The sequence below is a fragment of the Helianthus annuus genome, chromosome 2 (assembly GCF_002127325.2).
Source record: "Helianthus annuus cultivar XRQ/B chromosome 2, HanXRQr2.0-SUNRISE, whole genome shotgun sequence".
Classification (NCBI taxonomy): domain Eukaryota; kingdom Viridiplantae; phylum Streptophyta; class Magnoliopsida; order Asterales; family Asteraceae; genus Helianthus; species Helianthus annuus.
In genome coordinates this window covers 74,930,942-74,949,878 of record NC_035434.2, presented here as the reverse complement: position 1 = coordinate 74,949,878, position 18,937 = coordinate 74,930,942, and positions in this window count along the sequence as shown.

The following is an 18,937-nucleotide window of genomic DNA, read 5'->3' as shown; positions in this document are numbered from 1 at the left end:
TTTCAATCACTGATAGGCTGTCCACTGATAGTTGTAAAGTCACCCACTTTTCTCATTATAACCGTTGCAACCACTGATATTGCTCCATCAGTGGTTTCCTAAAATAACTGTCTTCCATTACTCATCAGGGGTTGGCACATGGACTGTACATAGCGGTCAGATCTTTTGTAACCGCTACCACATCAGCATTCACTTTTTCTTCATATAAAACCCTGATAAAAAACCCCTAAACAGGGTTTTCACTGTCGAATCGAATTAAAAAATTCCTTTCTCAAAGAAGTTACCATCCATTTCTCTCAAATCACTCATCATCTTCTTCCTCTCGAACACATACTCAAATCTCTATTTTCATCCTCTCACAAATTCACTCAAATGGCCACTGAAATTCCATTCAAAGCTCCTCACAATTACTTGGGTCTACTCACAAAACCAAGTAACACTGAAACCTTCGATTTCTTCATTGATGCTCTTTCGTCTTCAAAGTACAAAACTTTGTTGACTGCTGATGCCCCGGTTTACCTGGCAACCCAGAGCGAATTTTGGAAGAATGCGACAATTGAATCTCAAGATAAAACGCCCATAGCCATCAATTCCTTGACAAAGGATGTACCAGTTAAAATCACACCACAAACTCTATCAGAAGTGTTTGAACTGAATGCCCTTTAAGGTAAAACTTCCTTTCCTAAAATAGAGTATCAAACATATTTTTTAGAAAGAGGGTATGCTGAGGAAATGAAAAAAGACACTTTGCAAAAAGGCAGTTTTCCTCCTGCTACAAGGTTTTTGTTTCATACCCTCCTAATGTGTGTTTCTAATAAGACCACTGCTTTCAATGAAATTCCATTAAAGATCCAATATCTGGTTTATGCTATCTTGCATGGGGAAAACTTTAACTACTCCCAGGAGATCTTTGATGACTTGGTCAAAAATGTTACTAAAAATCATTTTTACTTTTTCCAAGGTTCTTAAGCTTTTATTTTAAAAAGAAATTTGCAAAGGATAATGCTCATGTGCTTATCCAAGGTGAACCTTTACAAATAAATGGCCTTACACCTGAAACATTTACAAGGCTATCGAAAGTGTCCAAAACAAAAGAAGAGACTCCTGAGCAGACTTTAGCAGCTCCCACTACTCCTTAGGCACCTTCAGCTGAGCCCACTGCTCAAGGTGATCACAGCAGCAAAACAACTGCTGTGAAACCAACACCTAAATCCACCAAAAGACCAAAACAAAAGAAAACACAAAAGCCCCCCAAACCTACAAAAAAGGCAACTCTGGAAGATAAGATCCCAGAGCAACTGCCAGTGACAACACAAAAGTCACCAGAAACCACTGCTGCTACTTCCTCACAGCAGTTGGAAGAAAGATCTCAACCCATGCCTCAGACTCCTCCTGCTTCTTCTAGAAAAGAACATGCTGTAAGAACAGGGACACCACAATATGATGCTCTAGAATCACTTGATTCCATCATCCACAGCCCACTGCCCGGGGCAAATTGGCTTTCTACACCCATACTCACTGCTACAATTCTCCCACAAACAAAACTTTTTTTGGATGCTCTTGATTTAACCAGACACAAACCAGTCCTTCTCACTCATCTGTAAATGAGAATATACCCCAACAAGTGTCTGGGTCTGGTGTTTCAATCATTGCTAACCCACCAACAACACCTGAGGAGGTTACATTGCAGGATGTACAAGTACTTCCTGTTAGTAATTCAAGTGAAGCAGCTACTACAAGTGTTGAACCCACTGGTTTACAATTGGACAGTAGTTTCATCAATCAGACTTCCTTGAAGGCAATTTCTTCATTAGGAACCAAGGTGTATCCAGTATTCACTGGTTCACTAAAATTGGTTTCCAGGCCTGAAGAAAGAAGTCCCCAGTACCAAGAACAAGGGGCATCAATGGATGATTTTTGGAATACATTCCCTAAGTCAACCACTGTTACAACCACTGAAAGTGGGAAATCAGATGATCCCATTAAGTTGGGTGATGGTTTAATGTACCGAGAATTGACGGATAGAGTTGACAAACTTGATACATCTATTGTAGAAATCAAAGACATGCTGCAACAGTTGTTGAAAGCACAAAAGGTACCATCCACTGCTGCACTAACTCCAACAGCTGTTCTATCATCTGCTCCTACTCAAAATGAGCTGTGGAGTTTGTTTCAACCTTTGCTCATCCAACAAAGACAATTCGCTGATCAACAACATGAGATCCAAGTTTCGAAGATCAGAAATATTATGGAAGCAAGGTTTAAAGATACTCAGGCAGATATCAAGGCAATCAAGGACCATTTATTAAACACCACTGGCACTGCTCCTCCCTCTATCATCTTTGTGGACAACCCACCACCGGCTGATGCTAAAAAGGGGGAGAAAATGAAGCAGTTGAAGAAAAAGGGATATGAAGATGGGTTATACATTGCACCAGACAATTCTAGCATTCTTGCAGATATCCCTAAGCCAGATGGGTCTAAAAAGGTTGATGTAACCTTAAATGCCTTAGCTGATGAAAAGATAAGGCTGAAAAAGGATATGGAGGCAAAGCGCAAGTCAAGGTTTGAGCAGGAAAAGAAAGTGTTTATGGAGATGGAAGTTCCGGGTACTTCTGAGCCAAAGAATGATCAAGAAGAACTTCCTAAGCCACATAGAAAGCAACCCACTAGAAAAGTGAGGCAACCTAAAACCACACGTTCCAGACTCACAAAACATGCCTCTCAAACTCCCAAAAACTCCTCACATCAAACCTCCACACCAACAGCTGTTGTAACACCTGTTGTATCAACAACTGTTGGTACTTCAGTGGTTTCAGCAGTTGTTACCCAAACAACTGTCACCACTACTTCAACACACACTACATCCACTGCCTTACCATCACCACCAAAAATCACCTCACCACAAAAAACATCATCATTACAACCAATACCTCCTACCAAAAAGCAGAAGACATCAGGTGATACATCATCTATTGTAATGACAACATTGGTTGAAACACCAGTTGTTTCAACAACTGTTAGTCAGCAACCAATCACTCAAATCACCACCACTGAACCCACCAAAACACCACCAACCTCTCCTAAACGTAAAAGGAGAAGGATAATTCTGAATGATGAACCTTCACCACCTACATCTTCACAACCACTATCCCTTGTTACCTTACCAAACCCTGTTCCTCTCTCTTCAGCACAAGTCTCAAATCCAAACACTGCCATTGTTCCTGTAGGTGTCCAGTATCCTTTAAATCTTCCAGCTGTTAGAGAGGAGATCAAATCCTTCTACACTGAAGATGACCCTGCTAAAAGGAACCTGCCATCTGTTCAAGGTTATCCTTGGCCTAACAACATAGAAGAATACTTGAAGATAAAAGGAACCTGCCATATGACACCTCGTATTTTCAATCTTTCCATTTTTGGAAAGTCTACTTATACTTTCTATTTTTGTAAGTTGTACATTTGTGGTATTTGGTTTTATTCCCAAATTGTACTCGAGACTTGAAATCATAATGAAAGTGCATTATTTTATTCATATTTGTGTTTGAATACTATGTATTGTCAAAACAATTAAAAACATGATAAACTATGTTAAACACGTAAAAACAGTGAAAATACATCTTAATCTCAGCTCTCAAATTCATCATTGCCAAGAGATTACCCTAAACCGTACAAAAATCGGGAATTTATACGTTAATTCGGTAAAAATATCTAAACTTGGGTTAAATTAATTTTATATTATTTTATTAATATTTTAAATAAGTAAACTAATAATTAAAATTAAATAAATAAATATATTAAATTGAATTTTTAATGATTTTTGTTAGTTTTGGTTAGTTAAACTAACTCAGTTAGTGAAAATCCAGTTAAGTCAGCTAACTGGGTTAAATTTATCAAAGGGCAGCACTAACTGAGTTAGAAAACTCAGTTAGTGGCTAACTCAGTTAGTCAGACTAAGTGCAAAAAAGGGGGTCTCCTGGGTGAGAACCGGCCCTTGTGCGGTTCGAACCCGGGTATCTCGCCTCACACACACACGACTTAACCACTCGGTCGGGCATGCCACATCCAAACGATATCATAATTTAATTGTATTTAACCACACATTAATGTCGCTGATTTTAAAATAACCGCTAAAACTGATCATCTTCTCCGGCTGTTGGGTTGGATTACCGGACAACGACCTCCCGTTTCCGAAACCGACGACCGTATCCTTTATAAGCACGACCAAACTCCATACATTCGTTCCTTTCGCATCCGATCACCGAGACGAACATCGAACAATTCTTTCGTTATCGATACCATAACCGACTCGCGTCTTCGTTCCCGTCTCGCCGGAATCCTGCACCACCACCGAAGCCACCGCGTGTTCGCCGACCGACCGTCGATTCCGGTACTGTTTTCGTTTCTTTCTTCCCTGTTTTTTTTATTATATATAATTACAGTTATTAGTATTATTATTATTATTATTATTATTATTATTATTATTATTGTATTATAATTATTAGTATTGTTATTAATATTATTATTATTATTAGATATTAATATTATCAGAAATATTATTAAACAGATTTAGTAAAATCTGAAATTTTATAACAGAATTATTAGTTTCTGTTTTTTTAATTTTTTATGTATATAATCAGAATTTTATTTAATATTATTATCAGAATTAATTAATCAGAAATATTATTAATATTATTAATCCGATTTATAAATATTTTTAAATCAGATTTTTATAACAGAAATTTATTATTTCCTGTTTCTTTTTAATAATCAGAATTTTTACAACAAAATAAAATCAAATTTATTTTTAAATTTTCAGAATTATTATTTAAATTATTATTTAGTCTGAATTATTATTCTTTATTTATTCAGATTTACTATTTATTTAAAATCCGAATTTCTATATAATAATCAGATTTATTATTTAATTATAAATCATAATTTTTATAACAAAATAATCAGAATTATTTTCAGAATTAATATAAAATCAGAATTATTAAATAACAGAATTTTTATTTAAATTATTATTTGAATCTGAATTATTATTCTTTAATTATTCAGATTTATTATTTTATTTAAAATCAGAATTTTTATCTTAAATAAAAATCAGAATTATTATTTTATATATATACATCAGTATTATTATTTTAATAATATATAAAAAAATCAGTATTATTATTCACTTAATTATAAATAATTTGACTTTTATTTCATTAAATACAAAATATAAAAATGAGACATATGATTATTATTTTAAAAATGTTAATATTATTCTATACATGCCTTATTATTTAAATAAATTCCCAATATTTAACGAATCCTCAAAATTAATAGGGTAAATCTCTTGTGCACATTCTCTTGGGCAATCTCTTGATTTAATCTTTCCCAAGAAAAACGCAACGCAACCTAAGGTGAGTATACATGACCCATTTTCTATTTTACACTTTTGGGTGTAGTATGCATTTCTATATCAAACACACTATGTTAAACATTTTTGCACTATCAATCCATATCTCATGTGAATCTATTTGACTCACGTTATTCATGTTATGCTACTGTTAAACATTTATGATTTGTGTGTTCATTAACTTTGCAAGCCTCCCCTAACAATGGCAGCGCTGTAGGTTGAGAAACGCCCCTCCCATAATATTATGGGTATTGTTAGGTTTATTCTATGTTACTCATTTACCACCCTTCTAGGGTTAGGCTATGTTAATTGCGTTAAACTTTGGTTTGAACACATAGATATCATCGTTACGAGTATAACTGTTGATATGAACTCATGTATTCACGTGGATTTGATCATGTTAAACTATTTCAAACATATTATACTATTATCAAACTTGTATACTCGCCAACATGTTTTGTTGATTGTATTTTAATGCATACTGCAGGATGAGGATTCAAGAGTTGGAGAATTGATTAGGATGGCTTAGAAACCCACATTACAATAAACTATGTTTGGTGTTTGTTATTTCCCTTTTATGACATTTTGTATGAAACTTAGCAATTTTAATGAATGAAATTTAATTATATTGTCACATTTAGTGTTATGATGTCTTTGAACAGTTTGTACGTCTCATCCCGATGTTTCCGCCATCGGTTGGGGTGTGGCAGATTGGTATCAGAGCCATAACTATAGGGAAATAGGAAAAGTAGGAATGCTTTTACCTAGTCTATAGTTTAGGAGCTTTCTCATTTATTTGCTGTTTAAGACAATATTCCCTTCTCTCTTCCTTGCTTCCCTCTATTCTTTTGGACTTCTAATATACAAGCCTTTCCTAAGGCTAACACAATACACACATGAAAGCTATGAAGACACTCATGTAACACAATCGAAATGATTCATCAAAACAGGGGTGATTCCCATATTTGGTGATGATTTTCATTCAGCTTAAATTTGATTTTTGCACGAAACCTACCCTCAAGTTAGGAGTGACATCCAAACCTTGATGGGAGTTTCCATTTCATATTCTAGTGGTCCCTCATCCTTGGATGAGTACCAACCACATCAGGGTACGATGTTATCAAGTTAGAGGTGAAACTCGCATTACGATGTTACACCAGTTGAAATTCTAAACCCAGCAAACCCAGAAAAGAAGCAATACACAGGAACAAACCCTAAGTGCACCACTTGCCACTTTCATCACCCAACCACGAGCCCATGTAGACACTGTACCTCCTGCAATCGCTATGGGCATTTGGCAGCAAACTGTCGCAATAACCCAACGACAGCCCAAAATCCAAAACCAGCAAATGTGGTCAGGGCATGTTTCAAATGTGGGGATCCAACTCACCTACGACCTCAGTGTCCTCAATTGAGGCAAGATCTACAGCAGAAGGCACCACAAGGCCGTGCTTTTGTTATCAATGCTCAGCAAGCGCGCAACGACAACGAGGTCGTGAACGGTACGTTCCTCATTAATAATTTGTATGCCTCTGTTTTATTTGATACTGGTGCAGATAGATGTTTTGTATCTGTAGAATTTGAACCATTGTTAAAATGCACACGCTCAAAACTACCTAAGTTATTCCCAGTCGAAGTTGCCAATGGCAAGTCTATTCGTGTCGATTCTGTTCTTCGTAATTGTACTCTCACTTTGAATGATCGTGCCTTCTCAATTGACCTCATACCCATGGAGTTGGGTAGTTTCGATATCATAGTAGGTATGGATTGGCTTCGAAAGAACCATGCTGAAATTGCCTGTTTCGAAAAATACGTTCGTTTGCCTCTTCCATCAGGCGATACCCTACATGTTTATGGGGATCGACCTTCCAAAGGTCTAAAGCTAATGTCGTGCACACAAGCGAATAGATACTTACGTAAAAAGTACTTTGCCTTTTTAGCCCACGTGTGGAAGAAAAGGGCAAGGGAAAATGCGTAAGCGATGTTCCAGTTGTGCGTGATTTCCCAGAAGTTTTTCCTGAGGATTTACCTGGTCCTCCTCCTCCTCGGTCAGTTGACTTTCGTATCGACCTTGTGCCTGGTGCAACTCCTGTTGCACGAGCTCCCTATCGCCTTGCACCATCTGAGATGCAAGAGCTTTCCAGCCAACTTCAGGAGCTTCTTGACAAGGGTTTCATTCGACCCAGTACCTCTCATTGGGGTGCTCCTGTTCTATTCGTTAAAAAGAAAGATGGTTCGTTTCGAATGTGTATCGATTATCGAGAGCTCAACAAGCTCACTATCAAAAATCGATATCCACTACCTCGCATCGACGACCTCTTTGATCAACTCCAAGGTGCAAGTTATTTCTCCAAGATCGATCTTCGATCTGGCTATCATCAACTTCGTGTCCTCGAAGAGGATATCCCAAAAACCGCTTTTCGAACGCGCTATGGACACTACGAGTTCGTGGTCATGCCTTTTGGTCTGACTAACGCGCCTGCCGTGTTCATGGATTTGATGAATCGTGTTTGCAAACCTTATCTAGATCGATTCGTGATTGTCTTGATTGATGACATCCTAATTTATTCAAAATCTCGAGTCGATCACGAGCGTCATTTACGTCTCATACTCGAAATTTTACGAAGTGAACGCTTATACGCAAAGTTCTCAAAGTGTGAATTCTGGATCAAGGAAGTCCAATTCCTTGGACATGTCGTTAGCGAAAAAGGTATCCATGTCGACCCTGCTAAAATTGAAGCAGTCAAAAGTTGGATCGCACCTAAAAACCCATCAGAAATCCGTTCATTCCTAGGATTGGCGGGTTACTACCGTCGATTCATCTCGAATTTTTCTAAGATAGCTGTTCCTCTCACTGTGTTGACCCGAAAGGAAAAACCCTTCGTTTGGGGTCACGAGCAGGAAGAAGCTTTTCAAACCCTCAAGGACATGCTTTGCAATGCTCCTATCTTAACCCTACCTGGCGGAAATGATGACTTCGTAGTATATTGCGATGCATCAAATCGTGGTCTTGGTTGCGTCCTTATGCAACGAGGCAAGGTCATTGCGTACGCTTCTCGCCAATTAAAGATTCATGAGAAAAATTACACTGCTCATGATCTTGAACTTGGTGCCGTCGTCTTCGCATTAAAAATATGGCGTCACTATCTATATGGTACGAAATGTGTTGTATACACTGATCACAAAAGTCTACAACATATCCTCAATAAAAAAGAACTAAATATGCGTCAACGTCGTTGGGTGGAATTACTTAACGACTATGACTGCGAGATTCGCTACCATCCTGGAAAGGCGAATGTCGTAGCTGATGCCCTGAGTCGTAAGGCTCATTCCTATCGTATGCGTTGTTTTCAAGTGTCAAGTGACTTTCAAAATTGTATTCGTGAGGCACAGTTTGCGTCAGCTAACGAAGGAAGTCTGCTCGTCGAAATCCGTGGTGCCTTTATGGATCAACTTGTGACGAAATCAGACGGACTTCAATATTATCTTAATCGCATTTGGGTACCAAATCGCGACAATCTTCGTGAATTTATCATGAACGAGGCTCATAAGTCTAAATACTCAATACATCCTGGTGCTGATAAGATGTATCATGATCTTCGAACATCTTATTGGTGGCCTGGTATGAAGAATGATATAGCCATGTATGTCTCAAAATGTCTTACATGCTCGAAGGTTAAAGCAGAGCATCAACGTCCCTCTGGTTTGCTCGAACAACCAGAAATTCCTGTTTGGAAGTGGGATAGTATTGCAATGGACTTTATAACTAAACTTCCTCGAACCTCATCTGGTAATGATAGTATTTGGGTCATCGTTGATCGTTTGACCAAGTCAGCCCATTTCTTACCTATTCGGGAGGACTTCAAAGTTGAAAAACTTGCTCGAGTCTATACTGATGAAATCATCTGTCGTCATGGCATACCTCGTGACATCATTTCAGACCGTGATGGTCGTTTCACGTCTAGCTTATGGCAAACATTTCAATCAGCTATGGGTACTCATTTAAATCTTAGTACAGCCTTCCATCCTCAAACAGATGGACAGACTGAGCGTACCATTCAAACTCTCCAAGATATGCTTCGATCCTGTGTCATTGACTTTGGTGGTAGTTGGGATGTGCATTTGCCTCTGGTCGAATTCTCGTACAATAACAGCCATCACTCCAGCATTCAAATGGCCCCATTCGAAGCGTTATATGGGCGAAAATGTCGATCACCAATCAGTTGGCACGAAATTGGTGATAAGCAATTTACTGGTCCTGAGCTTATTCAAGAAACCACGGACAAGATCCTTCAAATCCGTGACAATTTCCTCAAGGCCAGGAATCGACAAAAGAGTTACGCAGATAAAGGACGCAAACCCATGGAATTCAATGTTGGGGATCAAGTATTACTTAAAGTATCTCCATGGAAAGGGGTTGTTCGATTCGGTAAAAAGGGTAAACTTGCCCCTCGTTACGTTGGACCTTTCAAAATCCTCGAACGAGTTGGCAAGGTAGCGTATTTGCTGGATCTACCACAGGAACTGAGTAACGTTCATCCGACATTTCACGTTTCAAATCTCAAGAAATGTCTAGCTGATGAAGGACTTCATGTCCCAGTCGACGACTTGCAAATCAACGATACGCTTCATTTCGTGGAAAGACCAGTTGAAATTGTGGATCAAGGTACCAAGCAGCTCAGACGCAGCAAAATTCGTATTGTAAAAGTACGATGGGAAGGCAAGCGTGGTGCCGAGTTTACTTGCGAACTCAAAAGTGACATGATGGCAAAGTATCCACATCTCTTCGATCAGTCTTCTTCTTAAGATTTCGAGGACGAAATCTCCTAAAGTAGGGGAGACTATGACACCTCGTATTTTCAATCTTTCCATTTTTGGCAAGTCTACTTGTACTTTCTATTTTTGTAAGTTGTACCTTTGTGGTATTTGGTTTTATTCCCAATTTGTACTCGAGACTTGAAATCATAATGAAAGTGCATTATTTTATTCATATTTGTGTTTGAATACTATGTATTGTCAAAACAATTAAAAACATGATAAACTATGTTAAACACGTAAAAACAGTGAAAATACATCTTAATCTCAGCTCTCAAATTCATCATTGCCAAGAGATTACCCTAAACCGTACAAAAATCGGGAATTTATACGTTAATTCGGTAAAAATATCTAAACTTGGGTTAAATTAATTTTATATTATTTTATTAATATTTTAAATAAGTAAATTAATAATTAAAATTAAATAAATAAATATATTAAATTGAATTTTAATGATTTTTGTTAGTTTTGGTTAGTTAAACTAACTCAGTTAGTGAAAACCCAGTTAAATCAGCTAACTGGGTTAAATTTATCAAAGGGCAGCACTAACTGAGTTAGAAAACTCAGTTAGTGGCTAACTCAGTTAGTCAGACTAACTAAGTGCAAAAAAGGGGGTCTCCTGGGTGAGAACCGGCCCTTGTGCGGTTCGAACCCGGGTATCTCGCCTCACACACACACGACTTAACCACTCGGTCGGGCATGCCATATCCAAACGATATCATAATTTAATTGTATTTAACCACACATTAATGTCGCTGATTTTAAAATAACCGCTAAAACTGATCATCTTCTCCGGCTGTTGGGTTGGATTACCGGACAACGACCTTCCGTTTCCGAAACCGACGACCGTATCCTTTATAAGCACGACCAAACTCCATACATTCGTTCCTTTCGCATCCGATCACCGAGACGAACATCGAACACTTCTTTCGTTATTGATACCGTAACCGACTCGCGTCTTCGTTCCCGTCTCGCCGGAATCCTGCACCACCACCGGAGCCACCGCGTGTTCGCCGACCGACCGTCGATTCCGGTACCGTTTTCGTTTCTTTCTTCCCTGTTTTTTTTATTATATATAATTACGGTTATTAGTATTATTCTTATTATTATTATTATTATTATTATTATTATTATTATTATTGTATTATAATTATTAGTATTATTATTAATATTATTATTATTATTATTATTATTAGATATTAATATTATCAGAAATATTATTAAACAGATTTAGTAAAATCTGAAATTTTATAACAGAATTATTAGTTTCTGTTTTTTTAATTTTTTATATATATAATCAGAATTTTATATAATATTATTATCAGAATTATTTATATAAATATCAGAGTTTTTATTTTAATTAATCAGAAATATTATTAATATTATTAATCAGATTTATAAATATTTTTAAATCAGATTTTTATAACAGAAATTTATTATTTCCTGTTTCTTTTTAATAATCAGAATTTTTACAACAAAATAAATCAAATTTATTTTTAAATTTTCAGAATCATTATTTAAATTATTATTTAGTCTGAATTATTATTCTTTATTTATTCAGATTTACTATTTATTTAAAATCAGAATTTCTATATAATAATCAGATTTATTATTTAATTATAAATCAGAATTTTTATAACAAAATAATCAGAATTATTTTCAGAATTAATATAAAATCAGAATTATTAAATAACAGAATTTTTATTTAAATTATTATTTGAATCTGAATTATTATTCTTTAACTATTCAGATTTATTATTTTATTTAAAATCAGAATTTTTATCTTAAATAAAAATCAGAATTATTGTTTTACATATATACATCAGAATTATTATTTTAATAATATATATAAAAAAAATCAGTATTATTATTCACTTAATTATAAATAATTTGACTTTTATTTCATTAAATACAAAATATAAATATGAGACATATGATTATTATTTTAAAAATGTTAATATTATTCTATACATGCCTTATTATTTAAATAAATTCCCAATATTTAACGAATCCTCAAAATTAATAGGGTAAATCTCTTGTGCACATTCTCTTGGGCAATCTCTTGATTTAATCTTTTTCAAGAAAAACGCAACGCAACCTAAGGTGAGTATACATGACCCATTTTCTATTTTACACTTTTGGGTGTAGTATGCATTTCTATATCAAACACACTATGTTAAAATTTTGCACTATCAATCCACATCTCATGTGAATCTATTTGACTCATGTTATTCATGTTATGCTACTGTTAAACATTTATGATTTGTGTGTTCATTAACTTTGCAAGCCTCCCCTAACAATGGCAGCGCTGTAGGTTGAGAAACGCCCCTCCCATAATATTATGGGTATTGTTAGGTTTATTCTATGTTACTCATTTACCACCCTTCTAGGGTTAGGCTATGTTAATTGCGTTAAACTTTGGTTTTAACACATAGATATCATCGTTACGAGTATAACTGTTGATATGAACTCATGTATTCACGTGGATTTGATCATGTTAAACTATTTCAAATGTATTATACTATTATCAAACTTGTATACTCGCCAACATGTTTTGTTGATTGTATTTTAATGCATACTGCAGGATGAGGATTCAAGAGTTGGAGAATTGATTAGGATGGCTTAGAAACCCACATTACAATAAACTATGTTTGGTGTTTGTTATTTCCCTTTTATGACATTTTGTATGAAACTTAGCAATTTTAATGAATGAAATTTAATTATATTGTCACATTTAGTGTTATGATGTCTTTGAACAGTTTGTACGTCTCATCCCGATGTTTCCGCCATCGGTTGGGGTGTGGCAGATTGGTATCAGAGCCATAACTATAGGGAATTAGGAAAAGTAGGAATGCTTTTACCTAGTCTATAGTTTAGGAGCTTTCTCATTTATTTGCTGTTTAAGACAATATTCCCTTCTCTCTTCCTTGCTTCCCTCTATTCTTTTGGACTTCTAATATACAAGCCTTTCCTAAGGCTAACACAATACACACATGAAAGCTATGAAGACACTCATGTAACACAATCGAAATGATTCATCAAAACAGGGGTGATTCCCATATTTGGTGATGATTTTCATTCAGCTTAAATTTGATTTTTGCACGAAACCTACCCTCAAGTTAGGAGTGACATCCAAACCTTGATGGGAGTTTCCATTTCATATTCTAGTGGACCCTCATCCTTGGATGAGTACCAACCACATCAGGGTACGATGTTATCAAGTTAGAGGTGAAACTCGCATCTTGTTAACTAGTCCCATTCCTTGATTTTCGATCTCGCCAAAGTTTCGATTTTCCCAATCGATTAAGGACGTGTAGTAACTGGAAGGACAAATATCGTTAGTCGCTCCTTGATGAGAGTATTTGTCTATTAGGCCAAAGCACGTCTCCTTAATTCGAAAAGGATTTCGATTCACTTTGGAATAGTCTTATGTTACGTTCCGTGACAATCCATATTTTTATGATAAATCTCTTTTTATGTTATCTCAATTATCATGTGATTTACATTTGAGCGTTATCTTCATTTCAAGTTTGGGAACACGAATCATGTTATTATCACAATCTAAAACAATTAATAATTACTCCTTCATGAACAAACTAAATTTATCTTGCTTTCATCATACATGATATTCTATGTGTAACGTCATGTTATTCTGTGTGCAATGCTATGTTATTCTATGTGAAACTATTTGACAATTCATGTGAAAAAAAAAAAACAATGTGCTATGTGGTGCATACATGAAATCAATTTTCCTAAACAAAAACATTATGATTAAAGTCTCATCCATTTCTTGTTTTGGATTTCTAGATGTCGTCATCTCGTCAGTTCTCTCACTCTCCCTGAAAATCCAAGGCTAACTCCAAAAAGAAAATGCTGACGTTCATGGCAAATCAGATTGCCAGAATCGTGCCAAAGATAGTGTCTGAGATTCAAGCCTCCAGCACTCCCAATAATTCTGGCGATTCTCACGTAGTACAGCCTAAACCAGTCTCATTCAACTACAAACACTTCACTGCCTGTAACCCCAAAACTTTCACTGGGAAGGATGGTGTGACTGCCATGTTGGAATGGTTTGACAGCATGGAAGTCACATTCATAAATAGTGAATGCCCAGAGGAGCTCAAGGTGCGAAGTGCCACTGGTGTTTTCCAATCCAGGGCACTGGACTGGTGGACTAACGAGAGAAACATTCGATCCAATGAGCTAGCTTACGCGTTGTCTTGGGAGGAGCTCAGGCAGCTTATGATGGAGGAATTCTGCCCTCCTCATGAGCAGCAGAAGTTAGAAGAAGAGTTCTGGACCCTCAAACAAGTTGGGGATGAAAACCTTGCATACACTACCCGGTTCAAGCAGTTGTGTTTTATCGTGCCTCATTTGGTGTTAACCACAGAACGCACCATTCGGAAGTATATTAATGGGTTGCCTCCTATGATGCGTGATACCATCGAGGCGGCTAGGTTGGATAATATTGAGGATGTGTACCGCCTCGCGGCAAGTTTGAATAATAATTGAGTTCGTGATAAACAAGTCGCAACAGCATCTAAACCTACATCCTCCTCCAAACCCGCTCATCAAATCACCCACAACAATAGGGGAAAGAAGCGTACTCACCAATCCTCAGTTTGCAACGCTGTTACACCAGTTGAAAATCCAAACCCAGCAAACCCAGAAAAGAAGCAATACACAGGAACAAACCCTAAGTAAACCACTTGCCACTTTCATCACCCAACCACGAGCCCATGTAGACACTGTACCTCCTGCAATCGCTATGGGCATTTGGCAGCAAACTGTCGCAATAACCCAACGACAGCCCAAAATCTAAAACCAGCAAATGTGGTCAGGGCATGTTTCAAATGTGGGGATCCAACTCACCTACGACCTCAGTGTCCTCAATTGAGGCAAGATCTACAGCAGAAGGCACCACAAGGCCGTGCTTTTGTTATCAATGCTCAGCAAGCGCGCAACGACAACGAGGTCGTGAACGGTACGTTCCTCATTAATAATTTGTATGCCTCTGTTTTATTTGATACTGGTGCGGATAGATGTTTTGTATCTGTAGAATTTGAACCATTGTTAAAATGCACACGCTCAAAACTACCTAAGTTATTCCCAGTCGAAGTTGCCAATGGCAAGTCTATTCGTGTCGATTCTGTTCTTCGTAATTGTACTCTCACTTTGAATGATCATGCCTTCTCAATTGACCTCATACCCATGGAGTTGGGTAGTTTCGATATCATAGTAGGTATGGATTGGCTTCGAAAGAACCATGCTGAAATTGCCTGTTTCGAAAAATACGTTCGTTTGCCTCTTCCATCAGGCGATACCCTACATGTTTATGGGGATCGACCTTCCAAAGGTCTAAAGCTAATGTCGTGCACACAAGCGAATAGATACTTACGTAAAAAGTACTTTGCCTTTTTAGCCCACGTGTGGAAGAAAAGGGCAAGGGAAAATGCGTAAGCGATGTTCCAGTTGTGCGTGATTTCCCAGAAGTTTTTCCTGAGGATTTACCTGGTCCTCCTCCTCCTCCTCGGTCAGTTGACTTTCGTATCGACCTTGTGCCTGGTGCAACTCCTGTTGCACGAGCTCCCTATCGCCTTGCACCATCTGAGATGCAAGAGCTTTCCAGCCAACTTCAGGAGCTTCTTGACAAGGATTTCATTCGACCCAGTACCTCTCCTTGGGGTGCTCCTGTTCTATTCGTTAAAAAGAAAGGTGGTTCGTTTCGAATGTGTATCGATTATCGAGAGCTCAATAAGCTCACTATCAAAAATCGATATCCACTACCTCGCATCGACGACCTCTTTGATCAACTCCAAGGTGCAAGTTATTTCTCCAAGATCGATCTTCGATGTGGCTATCATCAACTTCGTGTCCTCGAAGAGGATATCCCAAAAACCGCTTTTCGAACGCGCTATGGACACTACGAGTTCGTGGTCATGCCTTTTGGTCTGACTAACGCGCCTGCCGTGTTCATGGATTTGATGAATCGTGTTTGCAAACCTTATCTAGATCGATTCGTGATTGTCTTCATTGATGACATCCTAATTTATTCAAAATCTCGAGTCGATCACGAGCGTCATTTACGTCTCATACTCGAACTTTTACGAAGTGAACGCTTATACGCAAAGTTCTCAAAGTGTGAATTCTGGATCAAGGAAGTCCAATTCCTTGGACATGCCGTTAGCGAAAAAGGTATCCATGTCGACCCTGCTAAAATTGAAGCAGTCAAAAGTTGGATCGCACCTAAAAACCCATCAGAAATCCGTTCATTCCTAGGATTGGCGGGTTACTACCGTCGATTCATCTCGAATTTTTCTAAGATAGCTGTTCCTCTCACTATGTTGACCCGAAAGGAAAAACCCTTCGTTTGGGGTCACGAGCAGGAAGAAGCTTTTCAAACCCTCAAGGACATGCTTTGCAATGCTCCTATCTTAACCCTACCTGACGGAAATGATGACTTCATAGTATATTGCGATGCATCAAATCGTGGTCTTGGTTGCGCCCTTATGCAACGAGGCAAGGTCATTGCGTACGCTTCTCGCCAATTAAAGATTCATGAGAAAAATTACACTACTCATGATCTTGAACTTGGTGCCGTCGTCTTCGCATTAAAAATATGGCGTCACTATCTATATGGTACGAAATGTGTTGTATACACTGATCACAAAAGTCTACAACATATCCTCAATAAAAAAGAACTAAATATGCGTCAACGTCGTTGGGTGGAATTACTTAACGACTATGACTGCGAGATTCGCTACCATCCTGGAAAGGCGAATGTCGTAGCTGATGCCCTGAGTGGTAAGGCTCATTCCTATCGTATGCGTTGTTTTCAAGTGTCAAGTGACTTTCAAAATTGTATTCGTGAGGCACAGTTTGTGTCAGCTAACGAAGGAAGTCTGCTCGTCGAAATCCGTGGTGCCTCTATGGATCAACTTGTGACGAAATCAGACGGACTTCAATATTATCTTAATCGCATTTGGGTACCAAATCGCGACAATCTTCGTGAATTTATCATGAACGAGGCTCATAAGTCTAAATACTCAATACATCCTGGTGCTGATAAGATGTATCATGATCTTCGAACATCTTATTGGTGGCCTGGTATGAAGAATGATATAGCCATGTATGTCTCAAAATGTCTTACATGCTCGAAGGTTAAAGCAGAGCATCAACGTCCCTCTGGTTTGCTCGAACAACCAGAAATTCCTGTTTGGAAGTGGGATAGTATTGCAATGGACTTTATAACTAAACTTCCTCGAACCTCATCTGGTAATGATAGTATTTGGGTCATCGTTGATCGTTTGACCAAGTCAGCCCATTTCTTACCTATTCGGGAGGACTTCAAAGTTGAAAAACTTGCTCGAGTCTATACTGATGAAATCATCTGTCGTCATGGCATACCTCGTGACATCATTTCAGACCGTGATGGTCGTTTCACGTCTCGCTTATGGCAAACATTTCAATCAGCTATGGGTACTCATTTAAATCTTAGTACAGCCTTCCATCCTCAAACAGATGGACAGACTGAGCGTACCATTCAAACTCTCGAAGATATGCTTCGATCCCGTGTCATTGACTTTGGTGGTAGTTGGGATGTGCATTTGCCTCTGGTCGAATTCTCGTACAATAACAGCTATCACTCCAGCATTCAAATGGCCCCATTCGAAGCGTTATATGGGCGAAAATGTCGATCACCAATCAGTTGGCACGAAATTGGTGATAAGCAATTTACTGGTCCTGAGCTTATTCAAGAAACCACGGACAAGATCCTTCAAATCCGTGACAATTTACTCAAGGCCAGGAATCGACAAAAGAGTTACGCAGATAAAGGACGCAAACCCATGGAATTCAATGTTGGGGATCAAGTATTACTTAAAGTATCTCCATGGAAAGGGGTTGTTCGATTCGGTAAAAAGGGTAAACTTGCCCCTCGTTACGTTGGACCTTTCAAAATCCTCGAACGAGTTGGCAAGGTAGCGTATTTGCTGGATCTACCACAGGAACTGAGTAACGTTCATCCGACATTTCACATTTCAAATCTCAAGAAATGTCTAGCTGATGAAGGACTTCATGTCCTAGTCGACGACTTGCAAATCAACGATACGCTTCATTTCGTGGAAAGACCAGTTGAAATTGTGGATCAAGGTACCAAGCAGCTCAGACGTAGCAAAATTCGCATTGTAAAAGTACGATGGGAAGGCAAGCGTGGTGCTGAGTTTACTTGCGAACTCAAAAGTGACATGATGGCAAAGTATCCACATCTCTTCGATCAGTCTTCTTCTTAAGATTTCGAGGACGAAATCTCCTAAAGTAGGGGAGACTATGACACCTCGTATTTTCAATCTTTCCATTTTTGGCAAGTCTACTTGTACTTTCTATTTTTGTAAGTTGTACCTTTGTGGTATTTGGTTTTATTCCCAATTTGTACTCGAGACTTGAAATCATAATGAAAGTGCATTATTTTATTCATATTTGTGTTTGAATACTATGTATTGTCAAAACAATTAAAAACATGATAAACTATGTTAAACACGTAAAAACAGTGAAAATACATCTTAATCTCAGCTCTCAAATTCATCATTGCCAGGAGATTACCCTAAACCGTACAAAAATCGGGAATTTATACGTTAATTCGGTAAAAATATCTAAACTTGGGTTAAATTAATTTTATATTATTTTATTAATATTTTAAATAAGTAAATTAATAATTAA